Source organism: Mustela putorius, unplaced genomic scaffold, assembly GCF_011764305.1.
Source record: "Mustela putorius furo isolate JIRA1106 unplaced genomic scaffold, ASM1176430v1.1 tig00537227_pilon_pilon_pilon, whole genome shotgun sequence".
Classification (NCBI taxonomy): Eukaryota; Metazoa; Chordata; class Mammalia; order Carnivora; family Mustelidae; genus Mustela; species Mustela putorius.
In genome coordinates, this window is record NW_025422368.1 from 42,366,839 (window position 1) to 42,385,257 (window position 18,419).

An 18,419-nucleotide genomic window follows, 5' to 3' on the forward strand; every position below is an offset into this window, starting at 1 on the left:
AGTATTTACTTCCCTCTTTTCATGACAAAGGAAATAAGTGCTAGTTTTTTTGAGGGGTGGGGAGGGGGCGGGAATCTCTCATCCACCATTTTGCCTTGTGGCTTAGAGGGAGAGAGGATCTCCTAGTTTCAATAGGACTGGATGGAGTGATGGATTCAGACATGGGCGCAGGAGACATGAAGAAGAGTCGCTGAGGCTTCTCAGCCTGGGAAAGAAGCTTCTCTTTCCCATAAGAACTACCAGGTATATCTTTCTCTACTTCCCTGCATGGCAGGGAGGGAGAGAGGGGCCTGTGTTAAATTCCCAGGGCTGCTATCATAAATCACCACAAACTGGGTGGCCTGAAACAACACAAATTTATTCTCTCACAATTCAATAGGCTAGAAGTTCAAATTCAAGGTGTTGACAAGGCCATGTTCTCTTCCTTCTCGAGAAGAATGTGTTCTTCTCGAGAAGAACCTTTCCTTGCACTTTCCTAGCTTCAGGTGGTTGGCGGCCACCCTGGCTTGTGGCTCCATCCCTCCAATCTCTGCTGCCACCTTCACGGCTTCACAGAGCACCTTCTCCCATTTCTCTCTGTGTCCAAATTTCTTCCTTCTTATAAGGACACCAGTCACTGGATTAGGGCCCACCCTAAACCTCGTATGACCTCATTGTAACTTGATTATATCTGCAAAGACCGTATTTCCAAGTAAGGCCAGGTTCACAGGTTCCAGGTGGATATATGTGACTTTTGGGGAAGCACTATTCAACCCCGTGCAGGACCTAGAACTCCTGGAGCCAGTTTTGTCATCCTGAAGGAAGCCAGCCTGAAAAGGAAGCCAGCACGTGGAGCCATGCGGAGTCAAGAAAATCTCAAAGTAAATAACACTGGCCTCTGGATACAACTCGGCCTAAAGTTTGTTTTACTTCGGACATTTAATTTGCTCGAGCCAGAAAGTTCCTCATTTCACGTAAGCCACTTTGTGCTGGATATTTTCTTTTGCTAGTTACAAAAAGACCTCTCTAACAGATAGAAATTAATGGAAATTTGCTGAGAGGAGGGAGCAGGTCATGCTGGATAATAGGGAATGCAGGAGAAAAAAACCTGAGGTTAAAATAGAAGGAGTGCTAGAGTACAGGTCTGGTTAAAGAGAGGATTCATGAGAGGAACAGAGGGACATGAAGTTGTAGAGACCTAGTGTCAGTGTTTGGAGGTCTGCAAATGTCAAGCTAAAGAATTTGAGCTTTTTTTCTGAAGGCAAACGATACATAAGATGATTTTTGGACATTAAAGTTCAATTAATTTACGTTATGTTTTAGGTTCATTAACAGTGAAGTGCAGATAATATTGGAAGGGGACAGAACTCAGATCAGAATTTACCACCTTGGTGTTTACCAATTTAATCAAGGGTTCAGCGATAGCTGCTAACATCTGGACTGGGATTATTTCATGCCTACTCTGACCTCATTCCCACCCATTTACCTGATCTAGCCTTCTTCCTGTATCTAGAACAGACCATACTCATTCTGCTGTAGGGCATTTGTTTGGCTCTTCCCTCCGCCCCAAATGCTTTTCCTTCCTGATTTTTGCATCACTGTTTCCTTCCTGTCACTCAATGTTCAGCTCTACTCTTGCCTCTTCAGAGAGGACTTCCTTGACCAGAAAATCTAGGATAGCCACTTGTCACTCTCTATTAGAATGCCCTCTTTTGATTCTCAGGAAACATAACATCATCTGCTATATATATATTTTTTGTTTATTCATTTATCCATTTTTGGAAGCCCCTCCCATTCTCCCAACTTCAAAGTAAGCTTCCTAAGAGTAAGGAGCTTGGTGGTCTTTTCATGGCTCAATAAATGCATGTGGTATAAAAAATGATTAATAAATTTAAAATTTCTGAAATCCTGAATCATTAAATAGTTTTGAGATTAACAAAATTAAGTAATTTTTCTAATCTGGAGATAAAATATTCAAAAATAAATTTGGCTTGAAAAGCAGGCAGGAGTGGAAGAACTGAAATACCTAAGTATTTTCCTCAATGTTCCAAAAAGACAAGGTTGATTTTCAAAACAACGCTCTTGTCTTGTAAGGCCGTTTCCACCAGAAATGCCTTGGGCATAAAGAAAAGCTCTGGGGAACTTCAAGGGAATGTTTAAGCTTTTCTGTTTCCATTTTCCCTAGGGGCACTTGCATTTCGAGACTTGCGTTCCATAGCTACCTCTAGGTTTCTAGAGCAATTTATGTTTCTGAAACGATTGGGAATGAGAATTGTTCCCTACTATAACTAGAACGGAGCCCTCTGATTCTATAATAAGAAGAAACTTCTGTGTTGTTTGCCTCTGCCAAAATGCCTCTGACCTCAGCATGAAGCTCTCCCACCGTTAACAGTTAAACCATCTTTTCCTAAAACACGTCTCAGTCCCTGATGAGAAATCTTTGCCCCATGGAATGAAGACAAACAAGCCTCATCCAAATAATGAAGGAGCACATTCCATGTTGCAGAGAACTTTCTAGGCCAGCCCTCCTCCATTAATCTCCCGGATGCTATTAGTTATAATATACCCCTGTGACTTTTTTCTCAGATTACAGTGAATGAGCCTGTGGACATTCTGACTAAATTCTGACTGAATTAGCTGGTAAACTGAAGTCGTCTATGGAGGCCACATAAGAAAAAGAGCAGTGTTCGCTTGAAGGAACTGGCCAGTCTGGGAAAATTGGCCACTAACTTCATACCACAAATATAATCACAGCTAAAAAGACAGGCACATCTCAATTTACTGTCAATCAAGACTGGGAATGAAACCCTAAAAGTGTGATAAATACTAATATTTTTGTAGTAAATGTTAATTAATTGAAATTACTGGGGTACTTGCTGGAATTTGGAAATCTTTGTCACCCAGAAATGTTTTTCCCCCTTTCTTCTCCCTCCTTCTTCCTTTCTTCTCCATTCCCCCTCCTTTTAGATAATTGTTTTATTACTTATGGCATTTAGTCAGGAATGTCTTTTGTATAAGTATCCTTTTAAGGAGGGCCTCTCTTTAAAGTAGTAACCTCAATGAAATTAATGAGTAAGAGAATAGTAAAGCAATTTTTATAACTATTTGTATAGTTTCAAATGTATGACCAGTACCATGAATTTTCAAATTAGGTAATCTTTTTTTTTTTTTCCCCTGGAGAATATATAGTTCTCTCATAAATAATTTGTGAAAATTGTAGTGAGCCATTTTTTAATTAACCAAGATGCATACTGGAAAACTTAATATATAAACTGAGTGTGTATACATTTTTTAAAAAGATTTTATTCACTCATTTATTTTAGAGCGACATAGAGAAAGAGCTCTCACAAGCACAGGGGTTGGGGGTGGAGGGTGGGGAGGGGCAGAAGCAGAGGGAGAAAGAGAATCTCAAGAAGACCCCCACTGAGTGCGGACCTGGACCCATGCCTCCATCTCACTTGCCTGAGATGGTGACCTGAGCCGAAATCAAGACTCAGCCGCTCAACCAACTGAACCACCCAGGCACCCCAATATGTATAAACTTATTGTAAGGTATGCCTGAGTTTATAATTATCTCAGCAAAATTTGTATGCTTAGTTGAGTGGTCACATTGGGAAGCTATTCATTTATTTCAGTAATGATGCCTTTTCTAAAACATTTTTGGACTGTCTCTTTGGAATTAATTTAAGGACCTATAGCACATTCTTTTGAATATCGTTAGCAGGGACAGCCTTTCTTCTATTAAAGACTGATGCAAATTTTGGAAATAGTCAGAAGTCTTTTCCTTTTAAATCAGTTTCATAAGGTACACGATCAGCTCGTGTTATACTCTTTGGGATTATGAAACAAAGCAATACAAGAAGATAGAACTCTAAAGCAGTTTGATTGATTTTCTTGTGTGGTTCAGTGCATCTGAAGTCACATTTTGTAGTGCAATAAATATTCCTGTCTCTAATTTGGTTTCTGTCTAATTTACTTCTACACTTCAGAGGAAAATGTTTCCGATTCTTAGTAATCTTTTGACTTCATTGCTCTCTGGGAGCTTTGGAAGCCCCTCCACCATTGCAGGACAGAGAAGGGGGCATCTGTAGGCATCCTGGGGTTCATTCTAAAGGCATCTCACCTCCCATCCCTGCAGAACCCCGATTTATGAAACTGCAAGTAGATGAAGAATACAAAATGAGTTGGAAACATAGCTGTTAACTCCATGTCCCCGAGACAAAAATCTGTCCTTTAAGTATTCATCGCTGAGTGTTCAACAATGAACATAAGACACATTTATAGGGGACCAAGATGGTTTGTTTACTGGCTAAACAAAGAAATCGTGGGACCTTTGTGGATTGCAGACACAATCCAAGAGAAAGAGAAGACCGTACTTGCATGAGGACAGGGACAGCTGGTTCCAACAGCACCCTTGATTCATCTGTTCAGCAAACATACTGAACAGCTACTAGGTTTCAGGCACTGTTCTGGGGGCTGTGACTCTAGTAGCAAACATACTAAAATATACATTTCCCTTTCCTAACAGAGCTACCATTCTGGTGACAAAGACGTAAGAGTGTGTGTGTGTGTGTGTGTGTGTGTGTGTGTGTGTGTCTAATAAGTCTAAATAGTTATAAAAGCTAAGAGGAGAAGTTCAGTGAAGTTGGAGACAGAAATTGATGAGGGCATTATTTTGAGAGGTACGAGAAGTGAAGCCACCATGACCTTAGGGACCATACCTGGGGAACAACATTCCACACAGAAGCAATAAACACAAAGAGGCTCTGAGTTGTTGGACATGCTTGGGGTGCTTGGGGACAAACAAGTAGACCAGCATAGATAGAGTGGGAAGAACAGGCAGAGGCTGGTCTCCGGTGGGAAGCAAGGAGGGAGGTCACAGCAGACTCAGATCCTATGGGATCTGTGTGTCTTGTAGAGACTTGAGATTTCTCAGAGTTTGAAGTTGGGGGGAGGGGTGAATTGGAAGAATTTCAACCACTGCAATGACACAATCCAATTCCATTTTTTAAAACCCCATTCTGTTAACTTTTTACATTTTTAAGAAATCCTCTGCATAATAATACTTGCTAACATTCATTGTTTGCCATGTGCCAAGCATTTCACATCAGTTCTTAAAAATAGTATCTAAACTTTCTGAGTACTACTGTTATGGGTTGAGTTGTATATCCCCCAAAAGATCTGTTGAAGTCCTAAATCCGCCATACCTCAGACTGGTATCTTATTTGGGAATAGAATCTCTACAGAGTTTATCAAGTTAAAATGAGGTCAAGAGGTAAGTCCTAATCCAGTAAGATTGGTGTCCTCATACATGGGAAATTAGATAAAGAGACTCAGGGACAATGCCATGCGTCTCTTTACCTGGGGACTGGGGTGATAAATCTGTATGCCAAGGAATGCCCAAGACTGTCAGCAAACCATCAGAAGCTGGGAGAGGGGCCTGGAACTGATTCCCTTTCACAGCCCTCAGAAGGAACTCACCCTGGCTGACACCTTGATTTTGGACTTCAAGCCTTCAAGACCTGTGGGACAAGAAATCTGCTATTTTAAGTCAGTTTGTGATACTCTGTTGTGGCAAAGCGCTAGGAAATCAATGCAACATCTTACCCCCTGGTCCATTATAGTCTTTGTCTTCCTGCTTAGAGCTTTGTTCTTGCCATCCTAGCTCAGAGTGAATGCCCCGGGATTTACACACTGCTGGCTCCTCCGGGTTCAGGTTCTAGTTGAACAGCCCCTCCTTACGAAGCCCTCCCTGATCTGCTGACCTAAATTAGCTTTCATTTCTTCCCTCCACCTCTGTCTTGAAAGACTCATTAATGTGTACACTTTGAAAACATTTTTTCCATAATCATTTCTCTATCTGAAAAAAATCTTGTTCTTTTTTTTTTTTTTGGCTTGTTTACTATCTGTCTCCCTCATCTGCTTTTGCTCTGTGCCCTACCTAGAAAGTAGGAGTCAAGGGGTGCCTGGTTGACTCAGTTGATAGAATAAGCATCTCTTAATCTTGGGGTCATACATTAGAGTTCTATGTTGAGCATAGAGATTACTTTAAAAAAAAAAAAAAGGAAGAAAAGGGAAAAAAGAAAGTAAGGTCAAGAGCAGATGCCTGCCTTATTCAACGCTGTATCCCCAGTGCTGTTAAAATATCCTGGTATGTAGTAGGTGCTCAATAAATGTTAACTGAATAATCCAGATGCTAGTCCCTCTTTGAGACTGAATTCAAATTGGTTGGGACCTGTAATCTCACATCTTGCAGAAATTCCCAGGGTCCTCCTTTCAATTTCCATGAAATCTCATTGGATCTCTCAGATGTTAAAAATCTGAAAACTTATTGTAAGGGACACTTCTGGCTTCAGATTTCTGTCTGATTCTGTCTCACCGACTCTAACCTGTAGTTGGTGGCTTCTCTCTACTCTGTACCAACCCAAACTGAGAAGCTTGGCCCTCTCTTTGACTTCGCCCTTAAGACACTCACCCATGTAGCTTTTCTGGAAATTTGTAGCAATGGGGATGGGAGGAGGGGTTACAATCACAGAAAAACATAAAACCTAATGATAGCTACCAGACACAGAGGACCCTTTGTAAAAGACTTTGGTCTCCTCATCCTTGGGATTTTTGTCGTTGTATCCTTCTCCCGAGACTCCTAAACGTTGCTCAGTTTTCATGCCCACTCTCTCTCCTCCCTTCCCTTCTTTACTCCAAGACCTATTTCTTGTGCAGAGAAGTTGATCATTTTCCTGATCTGCTCATGTGATTCCAATTCTTACCCCAGTCTCACCCAAATAGCTTGCAATATTCTTTTTCAAGGTGGTTCTGTCTCTTAGTATAACTCTGGTGCCAGCTGTTACAAATATTTTTATTTTATTATGCTTTGGAGGATTATCTCATTTTAATTGTCATAGTATCAACCCTGTGGAATACATGCCATTATTCTCTCCATCACAGTTGAAGAAAATGAGAATGGTTAGAAATGATACGCAATTTACAAAGGACAAGCATCAAATGACAGTGTTAATATGTGAACCCAAGTCCCAGATTTACAACGTGGTAATACATGTCTTATACACATACACACATATGTGTTATATATATAAAGTGTCCAAATATGTGCACAATTCATCTCAGAATATACATTCAGTTTGTCTCAGTAGTTATTTATTCTGTCTGTATGAAGTCATAAATTAAAAGAACACCTCTAGGGGCGCCTCATGGCTCAGTCAGTTAAGCATCTGCCTTTGGCTCGTGTCATGGTCCTAGGGTCCTGGGATTAAGCCCCGCATCGGGCTCCCTACTCAGCGGGGAGCCTGCTTCCCCCTCTATCCTTGGGTCTGCTTGTGTTCTCTATCTCAAGCTCTCTCTCTCGAATAAATAAATAAAATCCTAAACAAAAACAAAAATATGTTCAGGTATTTAGGAACCTGGAGAGTCTAATGACACACATTAGACTGGTGGTGAGACTGAGGGGACCCAGATGGCCGTAAAGAACATGAGCTCTGAAGTAGACACTGCTGGGCTCAAATACACATCTGGCCCTGGCAAGACAGGTATGCGAACTTGGGCAAATCTCCTAACCCTCCTCAGCCTCAATTTCTGCATCTGTAAAATGGGAGTGACAGCAGTACCTATCCCATGGTGGTATGGAAGGGATTAAATAAGACAGGGGATGTGAGGTGCTATCAAGTATTCCGTAACGTTGATGAAAATGTGGCTTAGATGTATGACATAGACAACCTTCACTGGGCACTCCATGAGATAAAAAAGTAAAAAACCTTGTTCAGTGTCCATAATAATATATCTTTAAGAGAAGCAAGCCAAAATCAAATTATTGAGAAGCGTATTTTGCAGATGGGGATAAACTTTCTTCTCCCTAAGCCATTCACTCTTCCTGTGGGCTCTGGCTTGGCGATGTGGTTCAGCAAGAGCATCCCACCTTGTGACCCTCAGTCACAGGCCATGTGCCACCTTGAAGAGAAGTCTTCTTGGAAAGGTGGTATGTTTTTATAGTTAGGGACGGATGTCGCTCTCAGTGGAAGATGTTGAATAAACTACTGGCTATTTCAGGAGCAATGTTTGTAGTTTTATAGGCAAGTCTCAAAGTCTTCACAGTATTTGTGAAAGGATGGGTTTGAAATTTCCATACAGTCAATCCTTGCATGAAAAACTCTTTGTAAGTATATCCACTGAAGGATTATTATGAATTTTATTTCTAGGGGCACCTGGCTGGCTCAGTGGGTTAAAGCCACTGCCTTCGGCTCAGGTCGTGATCCCAGGGTCCTGGGATCAAGCCCCGCATCAGGCTCTCTGCTCAGCGGAGAGCCTGCTTCCACTTCTCTCTCTCTCTCTACCTGCCTCTCTGCCTACTTGTGATCTCTGTCTGTCAAATTAAAAAAAAATTATTTCTAAGTATGATATCCTAGACTAGAAAAAACTATTTTAAAAATTTGTTGTTTTCTGTGAAACATAAGAGATACTTGGGAGATAATCTGATAAAAAGAGAAGTGAGATTTGAGAGAATTAGTGTAACAAATTCAGATGTATCCAGAATACAATGGGCCTTAAGCCCAATTACCAAAAAACTCCAGTTTTCTATGTTAATGGGTATGAACATAGACATTCCCTGGATGATCCACATACCTAAACTTAACCATTACTTAGAGTCAGGATTTACTAAAATGACTGATGAATGTCCCTTTTTGTTTTTCCTGTGCTCACCTTGGAGGAGGCACCTATGAGCAGTAAAGAAAAGGGCAATGAGAGACTGGAAGCCCACCCCTGATGACTGCTGGGGAGGTTACATTGTCAACTCAGTCAATGGGAAAGCCAGGAACAAGTCCTTTATCCATCAGAAGGATTCAGCTGTTACTCTTACAGTGACTGGTGTCATATTATGTTCGGTGGCTCTCTATTTCTGAGATCGGACTGAAAAGAATCAGGCTTAAAATCTAGTAGGTGTAAGTTAGGAGAAAACTGAGCAGGGATTTTTTTTTTTAATGTGTGGGTTGTTTAAATTAATGGCAGCCTCAGAAACATAGTCAAAATCTGGTTCTTTCGGGGATGGCTGAGCTGCTGGCCAGATTAAAGGAGCGAGGCCAGCTTTTCAGGATGTGATCACCTTGGTATGCTTAAAATCATCCAACTTATTCAGAATCAAGATACACACCTAACATGCTAAAGTATTAAAACGAAGCATCATCTTACATGTCTTATAGAAGAATAAATATTTTGAAGGATTCTTTCAAAACGTGAACCACCAGACTGATGCCACCCAGGAGACCCTCTGGGGCTGTCACTTGTGCTCTGCAACAAGGGAGGTGAGGGAGGACTTTCCGTACAGAGAAGCACACATACTGTCCACATCTCCCCGGACACTATCCTAGAACAATATTGGGTGTCATCCCTTAGAATTGTGCATTTTCTCCAAAACTCTTACTGTTTCATTAAGTCAACAAATAATTTTTTAGCGATGACCATATGTAAGACTGAATTAGGAACTGTAGGAAACGCAAAGGAATAGGTGATGAAACCCTTTCTATAAGAACTCAGAACTAGCCTGGGGTTTCCCAGCCGCACACTATTGACATTTCTTGGTTGGGGTAAGGGAGTTGTTTTGTGCATTGTGTAATGCCTAGCAGTGACTCAGGCCTCTACCCAGGGCATGCCAGCAGTACCCTTCCCCATCCCCCAACTGTGATGATCAAAAAAATTTTCTGACACTGCCTCTTAGCCCATGTCTTCTGGGGGGCAAAATCACCTCTGCCTGAGAATCACTGGTCTAGTAATATAAACACACATATGACTAACACAAAAGACAGTGATGAGTGACAAGAAAGAAGTACAGATAAATGCTATTAGACTGTCACAGAAAGTAAAGATGACTTTAAGTTGAAGGCTTCCTGGAGAAGGAAGCATTGATAAGAACGCCTTGAGGAATTCAGCATCCTAGGAGGAGGGAAAAGTGGACACCAATGAATGGAGGCACAGATGGTCTGGTTAGCTTTGTAGGAAATCACATCAAGACGGGCTAGGACATCAGGCCAGATGCTGGAAGGTCACTCAGCTCTTAGTAAGGAGGATTGCTCTGTAGTGATGGGAACACATCATGATGCTTCCGTTCTGACTGCCACAGTTCTCTGTGGATAAACCATGGGTGGCTGGACTGTAGAGGGCTAGGATATTGAGAGCTGGATGGTGCAGCTGGCACGGGCAGTGGGTTGTCAAGAGCCTAGAAAAGTTGGAGTATCAGCAATATGGACCTCAGAAAATGTGAAATGTAAACTCAACAAGACTTAGGAGTCAAAAAGGGAGAGAAATTGGGACACGTGGATGGCATAGTCGGTGCTGATCATCCGTCCAACTCTTGGTTTCGGCTCCGGTCTGATCTCAGGGTCATGGGATTGAGCCCCACATTGGGCTCTGCACTCAGTGAGGAGTCTACTTGGGTTTCTCTCTCCCTTTCCTTCTGCTCCTCACCTCTGTTTGCCCTCCCTTTCACTGAAATAAATAAATCTTTAAAAAAAATAAGTGAGAGGAATCAAATCTGACCTAGATGTTTGGAGCATGGTGTTGTTATTCATAAAAATGGAAAATGTTGGAGCAAAGCAGAGTTAAGCTTAGAGGAAGACAGAGTGCCTAGGTGGCTCAGGTGGTTAAGTGTTTGACTCTTGATTTCGGCTCAGGTCGTGATCTCAGAGTTGTAAGATTGAGCTCCCTGACTGGCTCCACACTGAGCTGGAGTCTGCTTGGGATTCTCTCTCTCCCTCTGCCCTTCCCCCCACCACTTACACCTATGCACGTGCGCTCTCTTTAATGGAAGAAAGAAAAGGACTCTCAGGACGCCTGGGTGGCTCAGTTGGTTAGGCAGCTGCCTTCGGCTCAGGTCATGATCCCAGCGTCCTGGGATCAAGTCCCACATCGGGCTCCTTGCTCAGCAGGGAGCCTGCTTCTCCCTCTGCCTCTGCCTGCCTTTCTGTCTGCCTGTGCCTGCTCTCTCCCTCTCTCTCTCTGATAAATAAATAAAAATCTTAAAAAAAAAAAAAAAAAAAGAAAAGGACTCTCTTTGTACTCCTTCTCACTTAATCCTTACCTCACCATGCAAGAGTAAAATTATCACTCCCACTTTCAGATAAGAAAATAGAGGCCGATAGACATAGACATATGTTCAGAGACTGATCCTACATGGAGATAATTCTCTGTCTGCTACAACAGGAGTGAACAAATGACTGCCTGTGGGCCAAATCCAATCCCCACCTTGTTTTGCTGCAGCCTGTGAGCTCACAATGGTTCTTACATTTTTAAACGGTTGGGTAAAAAAGCAAAGAATAATATTTTATGACATGAGAAAATTATATGAAATTGTCCATGAATAAAGTTTTCCTGTACTCAGTCATGCTCATTTGTTTATGAATTGCCTATGACTGCTTTTGCCCTACCTGTGGAGCGTGTGACCAGATGTGACAGAGACCATTGGCCTGCAAAGCCATGAATATTTACTATCTGGCCTTGTCAGAAACAGTTTGCCATCCCATGTACAGCATGCTATTTCTGGCCATGACATCTGATCTACGCATTCATCTCTTACCTCTGTGCACAAACTTTCATGCTGGAATGAGAAAGACAGAGGGGTAGGAGGCACCCTTCGCCACTCCCTGTGATAGCAGTCCTGCCCTAGAGTCCTAACATCCTAGGTCAGAAACACATTCCTCCAGTCAAAAAAGTGACAATATGAAACATGAGAGTAAGTGGAATCAGCTACAATAGGTCTTAAACACGGTTCACCAGTGTGTCTGCGTTTTTTTTTTTTCAGAAAAAAACATCAGAGAAGTCATCTCCAGATGCAAAATAAAAACCTGCAAAATTGGTGATTCCCGGGAAGAGAAAATAAATCTCATTTCAATGAAGTCTGAAGGGATAACAGATCCTCAGAATTCCCCACACGGACCCATCCCTGTTTCTTGGCAGGTCTGGAGTAGGAACGCAATCAGTATTTGGTGAAGAATGAGTAAAGGAATGAAGAAGTGTGCACATGCAGAAAGGAGGGGCTTACCCAAGACAAAACCCAGCGTAAGGGAGGAGAACATTCAGGAGGTGAATCTCTATGTCTGGGACCTTCGTTTTCTAAGGGTTGAGGGAGGTCTGCGGGCTGGAGACAATACGGAGGAACAGATTGTTGGGGAGGAGGCAGGACAGGCAGGAGGCAGTCATAAGCTCCAATATTCCAAGAAAAACATTAATATTTCAGGGTTTCTGAAACTTGCTTCCCAGATGCCAAGCTTGCATCTGAATGAAGCTTTTAATTTTCCACTTTTGTTTTCCCATCTTCCTTCACTGAAGACAATTTGACATTTTTTTTTGCAAACAAAATGACAGAATGGGATGCATATTCTAAAGGCACACTTGAAAACCTGCCTCCTCTCTAGTTTTAGGTTTATTCTTATGCTATTTCAAAGCCTAGTCCTTCACATTTGCCGCAGAGATGCTCCATACATATTGATACTCTTGCATTTCATTATTGCCCTGAGCTAATTTGCTGCCCACTTTAATGACTGAATTTTTCTAATGCATGTATTCATTGTTCACTTCTCCCCTACACAAAATTTTAATCTTTTGGCAGAATTCACTTTAAAAAAAAAAAGATGCAATCAATTTTTTTGCTTGGCATTGCCATATACTTAAAGATAGGTTACTTAGGCAGCTTGTGTGAAGCAGAAATGACTGGAATGTTTGCCACCTGGAAATCTTGACAAGGTTTTTCTCAAATATGTCTTCTTTCCCTTTCTAATCTATTTTCTTTTCTTACTTTTTCTGTTTCCTCTGTTTATAACAACAAAAATAAACATTGACATGTTTTATCCTGTTTAATACATATCTCTCCATTAATACCATGAGGTCGATACTATTCATTTCATTTTATAGGTGGTGAAACAGTGGTGCAGTTGGTTGACTTGGCCATAGCCAACTAGCTAGTAAGTAGCAAACCCAAAATTCCAGCCCACATCTTGTTTGAAACCAAAACTAGAACATTTTGCCTTTCCAGACAAGACACTGGGGTATGGTTGTTCAGGTTGTGCACTGTATCATTTGAGAGGAACCCTATAATGGCACTCCCTCAAACGGTGTAATATTCACAATCAGCAGACATATATGACAGCTCTGGAACAGGCAGAGCTGGGAAAGGTAGCCACGTACCAATGGAGAGTTTTCAGATGCATATGTCTGAGCAAGAACTTAGGACAGAACAATTACCAATTTTTGGACAATAATATGTTATTAATGAAAATACACTACAAACAGATAATAAAAATTTGCATATAGTGCAGCATTGACAAGATAGAGCAGATACATCCAGATAAACCAACAATCTGGCAGGGAGTCACTTTGTCACTTACATAATGACCATGTTCCTGATATCTATGGATTCCCTTCTCCTCCTTTTTATCCTTCCTTCCTTCCTTCCTTCCTTCCTTCCTTCCTTCCTTCTTTCCTTCCTTCCTTCCTTCCATCCTTCCTTCTTTCCTTTCTTTCTCAACAGCTTCTGTCTCTTCTAAGTATTTCCACTTGAGCCACTCCTGACTGGGACAGGAAGGGATATCAGTAACCTCACACACCATCTGGTAGTCTTATAAGTGATGCTTCGTCTTCCACGCAGAATTTGATGGGCCAGGGATTAGCCTCTTCATATTCATTACAGCCCCTCGCTTCTCCTGCCACACTGGCCCAGCCATACAAGGGCTCCCCACATTGGCACACAAGTTCCTTTGCTGAGACTGGCATTCTGCAGTGAAAACCAAATTTCCTGTTAGGCTTTATCCTCGGCACATCCTTACCTAACTTCTGCATGGAACTGGAATATGATGGCATATTGGCCAAGATTTTCATTGTGCTTATTGGAAAGCACATTTTGGTGTCAGACACTCCTAGGTATGTATTCCAACCTTGTCACTTACTAGCTAAGAGGTCCAACATGGTCACTTAACCATGTTGGACTTCACCTTTCTCATACGTGAAAAGGGCACATTATGGACTCCTTCACATGAGTGAGATCATCCATGAGCGGACTCTTCCCTTTCTTCTCTGAGAAAGACTCATGGGGCAGGTATTAAGATGTTTTCCATTGTAGAGAATGGTTACCCAACTCAAAGTTATTTAAACAGTAAGGATATTTATTGGCTCATAAAATGAAATCCAGAGGTAGGGCAACCTCAAGATTTGTTGACCCCTACCATTTAATTATGTCATCAACAACCAGGTTCCTTTTATTTGCCCATATAGCCAGCTACTAGGAAGACCTCATTCTAAGGTGAATTCTCTGCTTCTTAGTTTGGTGGCTTCGTTGCTGCCATATGCTTTTCTATTCGCTTTGGGAGTGGGGGAAGGGGGCAGAGGGAAGAGAGCAAGAGCGAGGGAGAAAACATTTCTCCTTACTCTTTGGAATCCAAGTCCTTCTCATTCATTTGCTTAGACCGATTTCAGTTGCATGCTTTTTTTGGATCAATAATTGTTCATGGGAAATGTTAGAGGCTGACTGGTCCAAGTCTGAGTTCCTGAACCATCACAGGTCAATGAATTACCATGCTCAATTAAGCAATAAGGACAATTCCTACTCTAGTGGAGACATCCAGGGAGGAAAGGGTCAGGTGAATATTAGAGAACCAGACTCCACAGGATGGAACATTGAGCTGTGTGGCTCACATCCCTGCTCTAGCAATTACCAGTGGGGTTACCATTCCTGAACTTCAGTTTCTCCCTCTCAAAATATGAGATAAAAATAGTACTTGTCTTATTGGCTGGTTTTAAGGATTCAGTGAAATAAAGCATGTGAAACTCTTAGCAGAGAGACTGGCAGGTGTGTTATTGTTATTAACAGGAATGCCTATAACTTCTGGATGTTATTGTAAGTCTATATGCATAGAAATGTGTTACCACTTCCTGCAAGATTTGATTGTTATCTGATTCCCGAGTCTCTACCACAGACCCCTCCACACTGGGACGCATGATCACATCCAAATGCTTCATATCCTCTCTACACTGTACATCTGACTGTTCAGCTGCTCATGAGGTGTTGGCTGGATTAGTCTCTTCCTTGTCTCTCCCATGACTGTCTCATCGGATCTAGATTTATATCTCCTCCCTGGTGACATGAAATATTGAGATCCCAGTTTGCTTTGTTTTTCAAGCCCACTCATATTTCAATAATTTTCTTGGTGACCAGGAAATGATGAATAACAAGTACGGACAACTGGCTGGACCAGCATGGTCATCTATCTTATGCCAGTTCTGGATAAAAAAGTGTCTCCTATGGTTCCGGTTGCTAAGATGCCTACTACCCAGCACAAGTATTTGTTTGATACCTGCTTTAAAAAAAAAAAAAAAAAGATTTAATTTGTTTACTTGAGAAAAAGAGAGAGAGAGAGAACAACCTGGAAGGGGCAGAGGGAGAAGAAGCAGACTCCCCGCTGAGCAGGGAGCCCAATGCAGGGCTCGAACCCAGGACTCTGGGATCATGACCTGAGCTAAAGGCAGGTGCTTAACCAGCAGAGCTACCCAGGTGCCCTGACACCTGCTTTTAAGCTAAAGTGCTTTATTAATATCCTGACCAATATAATTACTATGTTTCTTAGCATCTCATTTCTTCTTAGAGCTATAGCAATGTTAAATGTTACACATCTTCAGATGTTTTAAAATTCCCATGGGCTTTACCCCCTTTTAAGTCAGGTTCTTCCTCTTTTGACATGCTATCATTATCCAAAAATATTTTTAAAATACTGTTCTATTTTTTCATTTGTCATCTTTGATAACAGGAACAATCTCTTCAGCCTACCCAGTTGCATTCTGGAAGGTATAATGAACTAACTCTGTGGGTTTGCACTGTTTTCATATTTTAATTTCTGATCCTTACTTTCTCTTTAATGGTCCTCACCATGGGGGTTTGGAAGTGCCACATGATGTGCAGTTCTTTAAAAAAGTAGACTATGCTTGGAGGGACAGACAGCTCATGAGACTAGCTCTTGGTTATTTAAAAAATTCCAAGAGGAAGTTGGAGGTTAGTCTGTTGGGAAAATCCATGAGATCCACGGGCTCCAGTAGCGGTTTCAGGCTGGCATATGGGTAGGAGTAAAGGTTACAAACAGAAGGTAACTGCAGTAAGAAGCAAATATTTTCATTTTTAAAATATCAGACACAACACCAGGCCCCTAATGGCAGCATATCCTGTTACAGTGGGAGAAACTGGAGCTCGGTGGCAGGCTTTGGCATCACCAGAGAGCATCAGGGAGATTCAGAAAGGGAGCATTTGGGAGGGTGGCTCTCCCTGCCTCTCCCCTCCCTTCCCCACTCTGAGCCAGGAGCACAGATGTGTGCTGCTGGCCGAGGCTCTGCTGGCTGAGACACATGTCTGGGAGGGAGCGGGCCTGCAAGGCTGGGTTCGGCCTTTGGCCACAGATGACAGCCAAAACTGGCGCCAGACCAACACTGAAAAGAAAGTCCCTCCCATCCCCAGAAAGATGTCTTTAAGGAGGATACCTCCTACTTGTGAATCTGAAGGAGACAGAACAAAACCCGGGTGACAGATAAGCTGCATTACTGGAGGACCAGAGGGAGTGGATATTTTACTCACTTTAACGTATTGCTGTTACTTTCCTTACTTTTAACTGCCTCCTGCGTAGCCGCCCTCAGGAAGGGAGATGGTGGCCTGGCGTCCAGCGTTGTCCAGAAGCATCACAGCTGTGCCCTTGGAGAAAGTGAACAAAGGGAGTGGAGTAGAGTGAGGGTAGCTGCGTGTGTTTGTGCACACGCATGTGCATGTGTGCTGGGCATACTGCTGGTAAGGGGACAGTGCAGATAATGCAGGCCCCTTTATTTGACTTTCTGCTAGGCTCTGATGTCAGAGTGCTTCTCTCTCCTTGCAGATCGGAATCTAGAAACATTCGGGTACCTTGGTCCCTGGCGTGTCTACCCCCAGGGTCTTGGCTTAAAGGATTCCACTGCTTATCTTGCTGATTCCTGAGTGTGCACTGCCTCTCTTCTGCTCCTGTGGGCACCAGGGCTGGGCTTTTGTGACTCTTGCCCTCCGGCCACTGCAGACTCTATAAGCCCTCAGGAGAGAGAGAGGATTAGAGGAGGCATCTCTGAAGTTGTGAGAATCTGGGGCTTATGGGAGCCAAGCCTAATTTACATTGGAGCTTTGTTGGAATGGCTGCCCATTGGCACATTCAGGATGCTGTCGGAAGCTTCCACTGCCTTCTTCATTCCTAATGTAGCGATTTCAGAAAGTTAATTAACCTGACTCTGATATTTCCCTCCTTCAGAACTCCAGACAGACTTGGAATTTGCCTTTTAAAAGTGACCCACATCCTGGGAAATGGGGAAGACAAATCATTCATTTTTTATTTTAGTAGGTTTCTTCTTATTTCTTCAACTTTTTTTCCCCTTCAACTCACTTGATAATTAGTAAATTAACTCTCTGCTTTTCGATTTATTAATGTGCATATTTTTTAATTGCCTGTTTTGTGCAAATTGCTACGGTAGGCACTTTGAAGAAGACAAAGAAGTAGAAAATCCTCAAAATTGACCTCAATCCCCAAAAATTGACCTCAAGGAATTTGCAGTCCTAGTGGGATTATAAAAGCTGACATGAAAATTGGTGCAACGTTTTAGATTGTGTTAAATCTCAAATGACTGGAATGAGTGGTAAATGCTCTGAAAATTTCAGAAGCACAAAGTTCTGTCTCTGTCGTCTTCGTGTTTGGAGTTAGGGTGCTCTTGAATCCTACAGTCACCAACACTCACCATGTGACCTTGAACAAATCCCCTGTCTTTTCTAGGCCTCAGCTGCTTTTTTAGAAAAAGGGACAAGTAATATAAACTAGTCAGTAGTGAATAGATAAAATATCGTCATGAGTAGGAAGAATTTAACAATGTGGCTGGCCCATGAGTGCTCCACAAAAGCTGTTAAGTTGTGTTTAATTTAAACACAATTGTTTAATTGCGTTAATTGTTAAACACCTGCCAATTGCATTTGCTCCTTACTGTTAATGGGCTTTTCAGTGCTGCTTGGTGCAACGACCAGAGATAATATTTAAAGTCTGAGTATCCTTGTTTCCTGAGCCCTCCCCTCCTTAGTCCCTAAAATAAATGTAGGGTCAAGGAGCCTATGGACAGTTGACCCAATGCTTCACCTCACCAGCACTTCTCAGCTGTTGGTAAGGACACAGTGTGGGGGTCAATCTCTAGGAAGGACGTTTCAGGAAAACCAGCACCAAGCCCTGCTCCCAAGGAGGAGGTGAGGCAAGAGGAGGGCCCTACAGGGATTCCTCTGTCTTCCTTACAGCTGTTGCCAGGCACATTTCCTTTCCTTAATTTAGTGGGGGGCCTTTGATCACAACTTTAGTGTTGAAGCCTCAGGAACAGGGCCTGTAGGACAGAAACTTCAAATACAGATATGT